The sequence below is a fragment of the Mirounga angustirostris genome, unplaced genomic scaffold (assembly GCF_029215605.1).
Source record: "Mirounga angustirostris isolate CCGP_5_RB_7025 unplaced genomic scaffold, mMirAng1.0.hap1 SCAF_7, whole genome shotgun sequence".
Classification (NCBI taxonomy): Eukaryota; Metazoa; Chordata; class Mammalia; order Carnivora; family Phocidae; genus Mirounga; species Mirounga angustirostris.
The window spans coordinates 96,206,448-96,219,885 of NW_026991715.1; the positions used below are offsets into that span (position 1 = coordinate 96,206,448).

The 13,438-nt window shown below is 43.9% G+C and overlaps 1 protein-coding gene across 3 annotated transcripts in view; it reads left to right on the forward strand.

The window, feature by feature from the left end:
• SLIT3 (slit guidance ligand 3) overlaps positions 1 to 13,438 on the forward strand; it is a 605,319-nt gene that overhangs the window by 175,714 nt on the left and 416,167 nt on the right. The gene's annotated exons all lie outside the window — the stretch shown is intronic.

Consider the following 13,438-nt stretch of genomic DNA (forward strand, 5'->3'; position numbering starts at 1 on the left):
GGTGGGGCACCAACAGCATCTACTACTGTAGGTACAGTTAATAGGCTCCTTTTCCATATCAGTAAACTGAGATCTAGAGTGTTTATGTCATCAGTCCATAGCTGTGTGGAGCCAAGAGTCAAACCCAGGCATCTATCTCCAAGCCCTTGGCCTTGCTGACTTATATTCCCCCTCCTGTTAACTCCAGCTGAGGGCCAGGTAGGAATTAGTAAATAAGAGATAAGTAAGGCATGTGCTCAGGAGGCCTAGAGATAAGGTTAAGGTCATGAGGGAAGCCCAAGGGGCAAGACCAGACTTTAGGCTTCTGTAGTGTGACCAACTCATCCTGCTTTGCCCAGGACTTCCCCATTTTGACACTGAAAACCCTGCATCCTGGGAAACCCCCTCAGTCCTGGGCAAATCGGGCCTGGCAGTCAGCCTAGCCTTCTGGATGGGAGCACGGTAAGGATGTGAGGATCTGTGTTTATGGTGCTGGGTGGTGTCAGGTGAGGCAGGTTAAAAATAATTAGAGCTATCATTCCCCAGGGCTGCTAAAGTCACAGCCACCTCAGCTAGAGGCTGTCCAGGGGACATGGGTGAGGGGTAGCAAGCCAGGAAAAGCCCCTGGCAGGAGGGTATCCTGGCCAAGAGCTGAGCAGAGAGGGTGGTCTGAGATCCAGGGTGGGCTAACGAGAGGAGAAACTTGGATGGCTCCGAGAAGAGGAGGGGAGTGAGTTACCAGCCCCCTGAGGCCTCCTCGGGGAGCTTGCCAGAAATAGATAACCCTTCTCCTGCCTCCCGCTTTGAAGCAGGCTGTTTGCTTCGTGTGTGTGTGTGTGTGTGTGTGAGAGAGAGAGAGAGAGAGAGAGAGAGGCAGGGGGGAGAGACAGAGAGAAGGGGTGATGTACATTTGAATTAGTCTAATGAGTAAATGTCCCGTTAAGTTCCTACTCCATCCATAGGGCTGGGCAAAGTGAAACAGGCTCGTGTACTTTTGAAAGGCCTCATCACCTGCATCCGAGTAATCTACAAACCTGACAAGATAAGCTGTCAAAGCCAGAAGCCATGAAACTCATGAATAATCATGTCCTTTGGTGAAGTTTCCTGGGGAAGAGTCTGAGCCCCCTGCATGGGGCACAGAAGACTGCTTTGTTAAATAGAGGTGGTAAAGGCAGAACTGACTGGGACATGCCTTCCCAGGGACCAAGTCTGAAGTCTCTTCTCAGTTTCAGGGGGGTTGGGGGCTGAACAAAGAGTACTTCCTTCCTGTTTAGACAGACCTTCGCAGCCTGCCCTAGTAGCAAAGGGGGAGTGAGGATAAAGATCCACAAAGGCAGGGGTGCCTGGGTGGCTCAGTCATTGAGCGTCTGCCTTCGGCTCAGGTCATGATCCCAGGGTCCTGGGATCGAGCCCTGCATTGGGCTCCCTGCTCCACGGGAAGCCTGCTTCTCCCTCTCCCACTCCCCCTGCTTGTGTTCCCTCTCTCACTGTGTCTCTCTCTGTCAAATAAATAAATAAAATCTTTAAAAAAAAAAAAAAAGATCCACAAAGTCCAAGACTGGGAGCCGGCTTAGAGGTCTTGGAGCTTGTGTAGTCTAGGCCTTTCTCAGTGTCCCACGGTTGTAAAACTTGTTGACGTTTTTTGTCGCTGGCCCACAGGAAGAGACATGTATCCTTTACATCACAACCCAGTGAACAAATGCATGCAAATAGATGCCAAAAGAAGGGTCTCCTGAAATAATACTTACCCTTCTGGTTTCACTGGTGGTGAGGGTAAGCACTGTTTCCATGTTTCTGGTAGTCTCTGTGCTATGTCATGTTTCGAGAGCATTAACCTTTGACAACCACTGAATTGGTCTCATGAATCCAGTAGATAGGTGGAGAGAGTCATGATCTAGTCTATACTCTCACTTTGTGGAGGACAAAACAGGTGCATGTGAGGGAAGGGACACCCAGCGTTGCATAGAATCCACATAGGTTTCCTGAGCAGCTACTATATGCCAGGAACAGCCATGGTGGATATATAGTGGTGAGCACAACAGGGTGATCTCTACCCTCCAGATGTTTAGAGTCTTTGGGGGTGGCAGACATTGAACAAATAAAAGAACAAGCTGACATATAAAATTATAGTACAAAATGTGATCATTACTACAGGGGAAGCAAGCCGGGAACTTTAGTAGAGACTGGCTGGGGTCAGGGAGGGACAGGGACTACTTTTCCTAGGGTGGTCAGAAAGCTCTCTCTCGGGCTACAAAAGTTAAGTCCCGTGGAAGAGAGCCGGGCAGTTACGGAGGGATGGGAGACGGTAGGAGCTGGAGGAGTGGTGGAGGGTTTTACGCAAGGGGAGTGGCAAGTATGAAGACCTTGGGTCCAAGAAGAATTGAACCCAAACTGAAGGAAAGCCAGTGTGGCCTGAGCACAGTGACGGAACAGAGACCCCAGATGGTCAGGAGGAGGCATAGGAACGCTTTTGGCCTTTGGACTTTATTCTAAGGTCAGCAGGAGCACTGAAAGATCTTAAATTGGGTATGTGACATGATCTGACTTATGGCTTTAAAATATTCCCTTGGCTGCTCTGTGGAGAAAAGCTCAGATGGGAAAAGTGTGGAAAGAAGGAGATCAGTTGATTTTTGTCTGCATCGTCTCCGGAGGGAGGCCGATGGATCTGCCTTTGTAGCAGCCCAGAGCTATGCACACTTAGAAAGACCGCACCATTAATGAAACATTGGCATCTTAGGAAATGATAAAACAGGCTGCTACATGTAAAAATTAAGTAACTCAATTTGTTTTAACAGCTTGTGCTCTAGTACAGCAATTTGTTTGGCATATACACGGACTCCATCTGAACAGTAATTATGCCATGCTAATTATTTTACTGCATTGTGTACATCTGACATTTAATTACGGGCATGTGTGTGAGAGAAGATTTCCTTCCTCCCTCCACCTGCCTGACAGGTAGTTTTGTTTCCCGTACCTCTTTTCCACCTACGTTGTCTTTATGCCAACTTGTCATCTGCCACGAAATCGTGTTTCCATGACAGCTTTGCTCAGCCATGTTGCCTGCAACTTGCAGACAATCACCAAAATAAACAGTTGACACAGATCATTCTCATCCTCCCATTCTGCCTCTCCCTCCCCCCTTGATCTAGCTCCTACTATAAAGATCTTAATTTTGTTTTCTCCCACTTTGAAAAAGGAGAGTGATCCCTGTCAACCTTGAGCATCCTCGGATACGCTGGCATGTCTGTCAGTGGCTTCTCTTGTGACCTCTGCCCTTCTCCATGGAGACTGTTGGCAGGCTGACTCCCATGGCCCTGTGCATAGACGACGCAGCTCAGCAGCCATGGGTGGTAGACAGACAGGCACCAGGCTTTGCATTCACAGGGAGGCGACAAAGGTGGGCTCATCACTCAAGACATAGGACCAAGGCTGCGGCGTGCCCATCAGAGGGTGCCACTGACAAACACCATAAAGCCGTGTCAAGCTTGGTGCTGGCCCTGCCTGCAGAGATGGGCCTAGGGGCTGGGGGGCTGGGGAATGGCATGAGGAAGGACAGGAATCTCCCACCTATCAGCAGAAATGCAAGCCTCTGGTGGGATAAGGTCAGGAGAAGGGGGGAGAGAGGCACACCAGCACCTCCTGCTGGCCTGTCCTCTCGGCCGGTGTGTCTGTAACGGCCCTCTTCACAAAGAGGAATCCCTGTCTGTGCCTCTTTGCTGGTGGGAGGTAGTTGAAAAAGGGAGGGGGGCACCTGGGTGGCTCAGTCGTTAAGCATCTGCCTTCGGCTCAGGTCATGATCCCAGCGTCCTGGGATCGAGCCCCGCATCGGGCTCCCTGCTCCGCGGGAGGCCTGCTTCTCCCTCTCCCACTCTGCCTGCTTGTGTTTCCTCTCTCGCTGTATCTCGCTGTCAAATAAATAAAAAAAAAAAAAAAGAAAAAGGGAGGAAAAAGTTGTGAGAACAGAACAAGAAAGAAGAAATGGCTTGAAAATGAAAGCTACCAGAACACCATAAGGCATTTTATAAAAAATGAGCCTTGCTACCAGATTCCAAATCTCAGCATTTAGCAAATGTACATTAAAATATACACACAATTTTGTTATGGGTAAAAATAAGTGTCCTAAGGGTTGAGAGATCACAGAGCCTTCCCAAGGCTAGAGTAGGAGCCATTCTTTCCTCTTTGTGTTCATTATATTTCCTCGTATACTTGGGGTTAGCTAAGAAATATGGTGTACCTTAGGGAAATAAAGAGAATAGACATAAAGACTTCCACTTGGTACAGAATGTGCTCTTCGAGAAGTACTGGTTCCTGCTAAGTTCAAGCAATCTTAGATTTGGATCTTTCCAGTTTACATTTTGCTATTTCAGATCTAAAGCTGCAAACCCTCTGGCCAGGAATTTGCATAATTCAGCACTCCTTGTAAGTGCCAGGCAAACTTCTGTTGGCTCACAAGATGATTTTTGGTGGCACATGGACCAATACATATATATTTTTTAATAGTTATGTATTCATTTTAATGTGCATTAAAATATGTGTAACCAGTACATCAAACCCACATTTTAATGTATATAATAAAGTTTCTTGTATAAATAGAGATTTGGCATGCCTTCTTTTTCCTCTCTGCCAGGTCTTTTCTCACTTTACAAACTTGCTCAAAATTTACTCCTTTCAGGTATCCTGTCCTCAGTAAATCCACCTGTCTCACGCTAGCCCTAAGTTCTCTCTCCACTTCTCCCCCTTACTTGGCTTTCTCTTCCTCTGTCCTCTTCCTCCCCTCTGTTATCATCTGCAGGCATCCGGAAGAGCCTAATGTGTGAGGGGCATGTAAGGGGCAAATCAAACAGGTATGTGTTCAGCTGCAGGAACAGACAAGTCACGCCATGGCTTAAAGAAATAGTGGCTTTGCATCCTGCAGAAGGCAGAGCAGAGCTGCTGCAGTTGTTCCAGAATGCCATCAAAGTCTTCCTGGGCCTCCAGCCTTCCCATGTGACCTGCATGTGTGCAAGAAGGCTGCCACACACCAGTGATGCCTGTGTAGCGCCCCCTTCCCTCTAGACTGGGGTTTTATATTTAAAAAGCTCAACTCTCGCTCACATCTCATAGGAGGCACTATTTCACATGGGTGTCCCTACTGCAAAGGAAGTGGGCAAAGAGTGTGTTTTAGCTTTGCAGTCTCAGTGGTAGAGGAAGGCAAGGGAGAGCGAGGTTATGGATCCCTTAGGGGGAGCTGAGCCACAGTCAGCCAATAGAGAGAATAGGACTGGTCTCTGGCCTTATATTCTCTAAGTTGAAAAAGTCTGATGAAAAGTTAGCCTTATAATCCTTTAAGTCAGTGTGTGGTCAGAAATTTGTAGAATTGAAAAGGAATTTAGAGAGCATTTGGACCTGATCCATATTTTAAGAGATGAAGTCAGAGATAAACGGACTTAGTTTTGGCTAAGCAGGTCAAAAACCCTTCTTGGCAGACCCTGCTAATCCAGTGGTTCTCATCTGGAGCGAGCCTCAGAATCCACCAACAGGGCATGTTAAAATACCTATTGCTGGGCCCTACCCCCAGAGTTCAGAATTCAGGAGGTCTGAGGTGGAACCTGAGAATTTGCATTTTTATAAAGTTCCCAGGTTGTGTTGATGCTGCTGGTCCAGGAACCCCACTTTGAGAACCACTGTGCCAACCAGTTGCAAGCATGCAATTGCAACCAGTGCTCCCACAGCAGGTTTTCCTAAATTATGCTATTTTAATTTGTGCTTTTGTATGTGTTCTTTAGCAACTAAATAATATATTAGCAGATAATCAGTATGGTTAACGGGCCAACTGACCTCTATATTGGAATTGTCAGTGGTCGCATTGTTTGGAAGCCAGAGTCTTTCTGCTTGCATGTGCTGGCCATGCCTCAAAAGGGATGAAGAGTGGTCCATCCTCAGTCACTCCACTCTTGCCCCAAAACAACCACTCCCACACATCTATTGAACCTTTCTGGTCCACGTTTCTTGATATTTTTCACCATATAAATAAGTATCTAGAAACCGTATATAGACAACCTTTTATGTGTTTTCAGACATTTTGCATAAATCGTATCCCACGTACTGTTCCATAACTTACATATTTTATTCAATGTTATGTTGACCTCTGGTCATAGTGGTACATCTCAATCTAGTTTGTTTGTTTGTTTATTTATTTATTTATTTATTTATTTATTTATTTATTTTAAAGAATTCATATTTATTTATTTGACAGAGAGAGGGAGAGAGCACAAGCAGGAGGAGTAGCAGGTGGAGGGAGAGGGAGAAGCAGGCCCCCCACTGAGCAAAGAACTAGATGCGGGGCTTGATCCCAGGGTCCTGGGATCATGACCTGAGCCGAAGGCAGCTGCCCAACCAACTGAGCCACCCAGGCGCCCCTCAATCTAGTTTATTTATTTTAACTGCTTGGCAGTGTTCCATTTTCATATACCATGTTTCAAATTATTTTCAGTAGGGTTGGTAGGGTTTTAATGTTGCTATTAATAGCAACAATAAATTGAAGTGGGATGCCATTTTGAATTTTTTTCATATATTCACTCACATAACCAACATTTGTCAGGTAGCTAATTTGTGCCAGGCACTGTTCTAGGCACAAGGACTATCACAGGTAATGAACTCCCTCCCTCCCTCATGATGCTTACTTCACAGGATGCCTGCAAGTCTGTCCCACAGGTACTCCTCTTCACATTTTACAGATGAGAAAACTAAAGTTTCATGACTTTAAGTAACTCACTCAAGTTCTCATTGAAAAAAGCAGGGAGTTTTGAATTAAATCTTTTCTCTCTAATTCCAACACTCTTTCTAACATTTCACCAAGATTTCTGGTGAACCTAAAATCAATTACCATTCCTCATCTTAATTCTCTTTGAGGGCTTTGATTCCTTTTTTAATAAACTGTTAATTTGGAAATATTATTAGATTTACCAAAAAGTCTCAAAGACGGTACAGAGAATGCCCATTTTTCCTCATTATTATTTTTTTTTTACAACGGGCTTGAACTCATGACCCTGAGATCAAGACCTGAGATCAAGAGTCGGACACTTAACCAACTGAGCCACTCAGGCGCCCCTGGTTTCTCTCATTATTAACATCTTATATTACTGTGGTACATCTGCCAAAACTATGCCAAATTGACATTTGCATATTACTATTAAACTCCAGACTTTGGATGTCACCAGTTTTTCCATTAATGTCCTCACTGTCCCGGGATCCTGTCCAGGGCACCACACTGCATTTAGTCCTCATTGTCTCCCCAGTAACCTCTGGTCTCTTAGAGCTTCTCGGTCTTTCCTTGTTTTTTGTGACCTTGACAATCAGTGTACTCAGGTGAGGCATTGACTTAGTTGAGTTTATTATGATGTCCATATAAGGCAGTATTGAGAGTTGAGAGCGCTATAAGTACCTCACCTGAGAGTGAGTTAGGTGAGTCCTGGAAGGAAAAGGAAGTTGCTGTTTTAATAAGCACCTCAGGAAGTTGCACATCTCATCTTTTCGACACTGCTGCCTGACGCTGTCTTGGTGCAAGGATGCAGGGACACAGCTGGAGTGACACGGTGTCTGGAGGCTACAGGGCCCAGATGCTTGCCGACTGTGGCAAATGGTAGGTCTCAGTGGCTTACCAAGGGATTTTAACCTCCTGCCCCTCAATGCTCTGTTCCAAGTGTCACGTAACTACAATGTAACACTATTCCAACTCCCCCAGCTCTGCCTTTTTTTTTTTTAATATCTGTACCTCTCAAAAGTCAATCCTTACTCCAGATGAAAGGTCTTCTTCAGTCACAAAGGGACGAGAGTGAGCTTCCACTGCCTGGGTTCTGTGATGCTGTCACCAGAAGGAATTTAACAATTAAATTTTACAAACCCACTGTCCATGTTGGCAGCAACATGGAGGGATCAGAGAACTCTTAGAAACGATATCCAGATTGTTGGTTAAAAGTATTATTAGGCTCAAGATGGAAGAGCCCAGAAAGGGTCAATTTTTAGAGCCTACTAAAAAGCCAACTGCTTTCTTAGAAGGGCAGCGTTTGGGACACTTTCCGTTTTAAATTTATATATGTAAATATGTATATTTATTTTAAGTTTATTTTATCTTAAGCTTATTTTATATTTATATAGGTATATATGTATATGAGTGTGTATATATATACATATATATATAATTGTTTACTTTCACCCCATTATAAAGTGAATATTCACTGAAAAATTTTTAGAAATTTCTCAGAAAATAGAATCTAAAAATGGTTATCTGTGATCCACTTCCCAAAAGACAATTACTGTTGATATTTTACTTGTTTCTGTCCATACATTTATGCTTTTGTTCTCAGAACATATTATGTAACATACTTGAAAATTTGTTTTCTTATGATACCATCATAAGCAATTTACTTGTTTCTCTTAAGTAACTATCAAATAAATACATAACAGTTTCTTATTTAAATAGCCTTTAATTCATTTAATCATTCTATGGTATAGTTGGTTAATTTTTGATGCTGAGAGAAGTACTTTTGAAAGTAGAGCTCTCCTTTCCTTATACCTTTGGTTATTTCCATAAAATAGAGTCCCAGAAGTGGGACTACTGGGTCAAAGATTATAAACATTTTTAAGGCTTTTGATACATTTGGGAGTAGAGGGCAAACCCATCTTATTAGAGCTCTGCTGAACCCAGGTATGGTGCTACATTTTCTAACTTTGTCCTGCATCACTGCTTGCTCTCTAGACTTACACAAACTTTGATTTGACCACAACAACTAAGGTTCTGATTGATTCGGTCAGTCGTTCAGTCATCAGTCAGTTTTGGCGTCGGGCTGCCTAGCAGCTGCTGAGGGTAAGATGCTAGGCAAAGCAGAACTCCTGCTCTCATGTCCAAAATAGCATCTGGCCGAGGAAGACCCTGATTTGGTTGAGAAGGGAGTTAGATAAACCCTTTTGTAAGCATCTCTTTTCATCAGAGGCTTGATGCCCACTATCTACCTCCAGTTCTGTTTTCCTAATTGAGGTGTTCTGACTTCAGAGAAAGATGGCTTTTCCATTTCCAATTTGAGGGGAATTTGATTTGAGCCCAGGAGACAAAACTAAAGTATTTGCCTATGGTGGGCAAACTGTTTTGGTTGAAAGGCTGATGCTGGGGCCTTGCTGCTGCTGCCTCCTTTTAACAATTGAAATACACTCAGATTTCTCATAACAATGGAAAGCGCAGTTTGAGTTTCTCCAGTGGTTTTGCGGGCAGTACCTATTTTACTGTTCTCTGTACTGGTGAGTAAAGTCCCTGATATTATGGCTCTACTCTGCAGATCTTCCTCATTGGTCATCTTAACCTCCTACAAGGAGTTTTCATTTGACTTTTTCCTTTTTTTAATTTGCCCAGGTGTGAGAGGTGCCATCTTAAAATGACTATCCAAAATGATTGGAGGAACAATACCTGCCTCTTGGCAGCCTATGACCCAAGTCTATAGGAGTAAATCTCAGACCTGCTCTCTGATGATGAAGCCATGGTCAGTTGTCTGGGGAACATTTTGCCTAAATCACTTAAATCGTTGAAGTCAGTGCAGACTTTTCATTGTAATTATGTGGATCATGAAGTCCTGATGACTCACAGTGGATGTCAGTAAAGAGTGACTAATGGATCATAGGGTCATTTGGTTAAGTTAGGGAGAAAAATCTGGGCAACCAAAGACAGTGCTTGAGGCGGTCCCCATCTGTGGCCAACCTCTGGCAAATGCTGTCTCCCTCTGTCACTTGGGAACTCTGACTCATCAGGGCCTGCCTCCCCAGCCTCATTACAAGAAAGCTCCAGACACACAGGCAGGTTTGCGCCTCTCCAGGTTTGCCCCATGCCCCCTGATACCTCGAGTGGTTGATATCATTGTGTCAAGAGAGCAGAGCTTGTGTCTATGAGCAAAGCTGCCATGGAGTGCTTGTGAAAGCCAGTGCCCAGTGTCAACCATGGTGTCATTTGAGAGTCAGCCCAGCCCAGGCTGTGCTCTTCATGATGTCACTGCTAAAGTCCCTTGGCACTGAATCATAATTTCTCTTATGCTAGCTTTTTTCATTAATTGTTAGTAAAAGAGGAAAGAGGCTCTGAGGATATTTTACCTTTACCTTGAAATACTTCTAAATATTTTACCTTTAGCAACATCCTGGTGTTCCCTGGATGAGGTCTCGCATCTCTCTTTCTCTCTCTCCTGTTTCTCTTCCTCTCTCTCTCTCTCCATTCTCTTATCTCTCTCTTCTTTTTCTATATACATTTGCTTTTTAATTGGTCAGAGTACCTCTCACTTCAGAACATAAATAGGATGTCCAAAGTGGATGATTTTTAAAATTTTAAAAAAAATTTAAATGAAAATTTCTCACAAGATCTTGCATGGGAAGATATTCCTACAGGGTCTTTTGAGGTCAAATGGTATGTCATCAGAGAGCTGGAATCCAGCTAGATCAGTCCTCCTAGGTCTATGGGGCAGTGAGGCCATGCGGCTCCTTTTCTCTGTGGGTTCCAATGCGAACGTGTTGTCATGAGATGAGCTAAGAAGCAAGTTAACTAAAACAAAGTCCCTGAGTGTGAATTCTGGGACACAAGTTGATGTTCTTCCAACAACAAAGCTAGAAGCATACTTCATCTCTTGGCAAGCTGGTTTCATTTCTACCTGAGGAAAGATAAAGAACTTTGCTCAGGAAATGTAAGCCCTGTTCACAGGCTTCGTGCCTCTCAAGCTGATGGACAGGTATGGAAGGAATGCATTTGTCGGCAGGAATTAGTTGGTGCCCAGGCACAAATGGAAATCATGTTCTTATCCGTCCTCTCTCAGCTTTGGGGAAAAAACCGTGGTGGAGGGGGTTGCTGTGCAGGGAGAGGGGTGCAGAACAAGCTCTCTCAGTTTCAGCCAGCTGTCACTTGTCAACAGATTCCAACAATAGCATCTGGCTCAGTGAACATGGAAGCCACATATGTGCCTAATGATGGAGGCAGAGTGACCAGTAGAAGGCAAGGTAAACCTTCACTGCAAGTCAGGAGCAAGTTGCAGGGACTTAGCTTGCCCTGGATACATTCTCCCAAAGAAGGGTTTTTCCCCACCCTGTGCTATTAATCAGTCATGGCTCCATCCCAACTGTGAGGCTTGGTGTTCCCTTTGCTTCTATTTCCAGACAGATGGCTTTTCATGGCAAGCAGATGGCCAAGACAGGAATTTAGAGACCTAGTTAACCTGAAGTACCAACCATAGGCTTGGCCAAATGCATTACAGTTCAAGAGGATGCTGCATTGCTGTTACAAGTGATGCTGGAGATATATCTTAGAGCCTGTGCTAGGATGTGCAGGATAAAATAGGCAAAAGGCAAAGACCATAAGACAGTAGGTATAGTACATTTACATTACCATATTGGTATTCTCTATTCTCTATTTTTTTTTCAATATGTCTTTGGAAAAAAGAAAAAAGAAAAAAAAGAATGGAAAGCAGTACACCAAAGATTTAAATAGTCGTTATTTCTCAAGGTGATATTTTCTTCTCATGGTTATTTTTCCTTTGAGGTTTTTCTGTTTTCCAGACTTTTTTCTTTCCCTTAATGATTTATGATCACTCTGATTCTAGCAACCTTTACCTATATCCATAGTCCATATCCATCTATACTTTTCTCCAGGGTTGCTGTACAGGGGAGTGGGGTAGACAGGCACTGGGCCAGAAGGAGTGAGTGTGGTCTGAAATCCATCTCTTGATTTAGTTGCCAAACTATCCCTGGACTATGTCTTCCCAGAGAAATTTTTCTAATTTATCGCTGCGGAAGGGATGCCTTTTTCTAATTCATGTAGTAACACTGGATTTCTTGCTGCAGCCCTGCGTGTGTGTGTGTGTATGTGTGTGTGTCTGTGTTCATGTTAATCATTTTGGCCATTCCATTTAACAAACATATTGTATTACAAAGGCTAATTATTCCCCACACTAAGTGTGGCAGGAGCCTTAATACTCAGGTTGAGTGTTTGGAAATGGCTTCTGGAAAGGTAAGTAAAGTTTAAGAGTTTTTCAAAAGTACCAGTTTTCTTTGCACCCTACTACTACTCTTTTATGTGCTTAAATCCATATTTCCTAGGAATCAGAATGGGTTGGGGGAGGAGCAAGAATATGTAACTTTGAAATATCAGTAACAGACACGGACCAATAAAAGGCCCAAGTAACCCCCTGGTGCCAGTAGGTTGCAGGCAGCCTTCATTGTTCCAGGAGATAGTGATGGTGTCACCAGCAGCGTAAAATCAAGGTTCATCATGACCATGTGGCTATGCCAGGGAGTTGAGATGATCAAATTCTTTCATCATCTTTCCAATCTATATCTCTTTGTGGAGTCTCAACTTTGTGATGTTGAGGAACCTGAACTAGCTTAACAAAGAGAACATACAGTTAGCATGAGATATCCAGCAATTACGAAATAATGGCTCCCAGAGTCCTTTCCTCTAGTCAGAGAAAAGTGTGATGAGCTGCGAGGACTCTGGGTACCAGAACCCAGGGCTCTGATGCACATGCAAAAGGCAGGCTCACTCCAGAAATAGTATCTCTGACCCCAGAGACTGGGGAGGCTTTGTTTTAATTTCAGGGTTGGAATAATGATAGTTTTATGAACAACCAAATAGTTATTCTGGGTTCTTCTCTTGAGAGTGTGGTCTGAGACCTTGGCCTGTGTAGTCTAAGTGTGTAATAACGTCTGATTGTGCTCCCAATGATCCTGTGACAGCCTTCACTTTGATTTCTATTTTGGAACTGCCTCCTAACTGGAAGCACCTAAACATAGGCCCTAGTGGGGTGGAATTTAGAAGCAGCATTATCTCAGGGCATTCTGGGGCCAAGCTGGTCAACTCCCCACTCTCAGCTCAGTGAAAAGAAACAAAAAGTCACCCCCGACATTTTGGGGATGATAAAAGGAGCTACCATTTGGTAGCAGAGGGGTTGCTCCAGGGTGGCTTATGAGCAGCTCTAGAATTCTCTGAGAAATTGCTAGAATTGGGGCATTGGGTAACATGAGGTAGAGGAAAATGCACAGAACTGGAATTACAGCAGGTCCTGGGTAACCTCAGGTACATCATTGTCCTTGATGTTACTATCTCCAGTCCATCATTAGAGAAAAAGCTTTCAAACTAGAAAGGAGTGTTGATTGTTTTTCCCTTTCTTTGCAGAAAAAATGCTTCCAATTTTTACTGACAGTAGGGTCTTCAAAAATATTAATTATGAGATTGTGTTCACCTCATAGAATGGCATCCAAAAGTAAATACAAGGCTGCAAGGAATATCAAGAGGAGTTATCCCTTGATCAGTGGTTGACTATGAAAACCAAGCCCTTTCAGTTCTGAACACTGAACATCGACAGGATAGGACAACTTTGGTGTCAGTCAGTGGTTGGGGTAGACAGGACATCAGAGGTCGTGGAATAGTCTCTCTGTGGAAGAATCAGGTGTTTGAGGC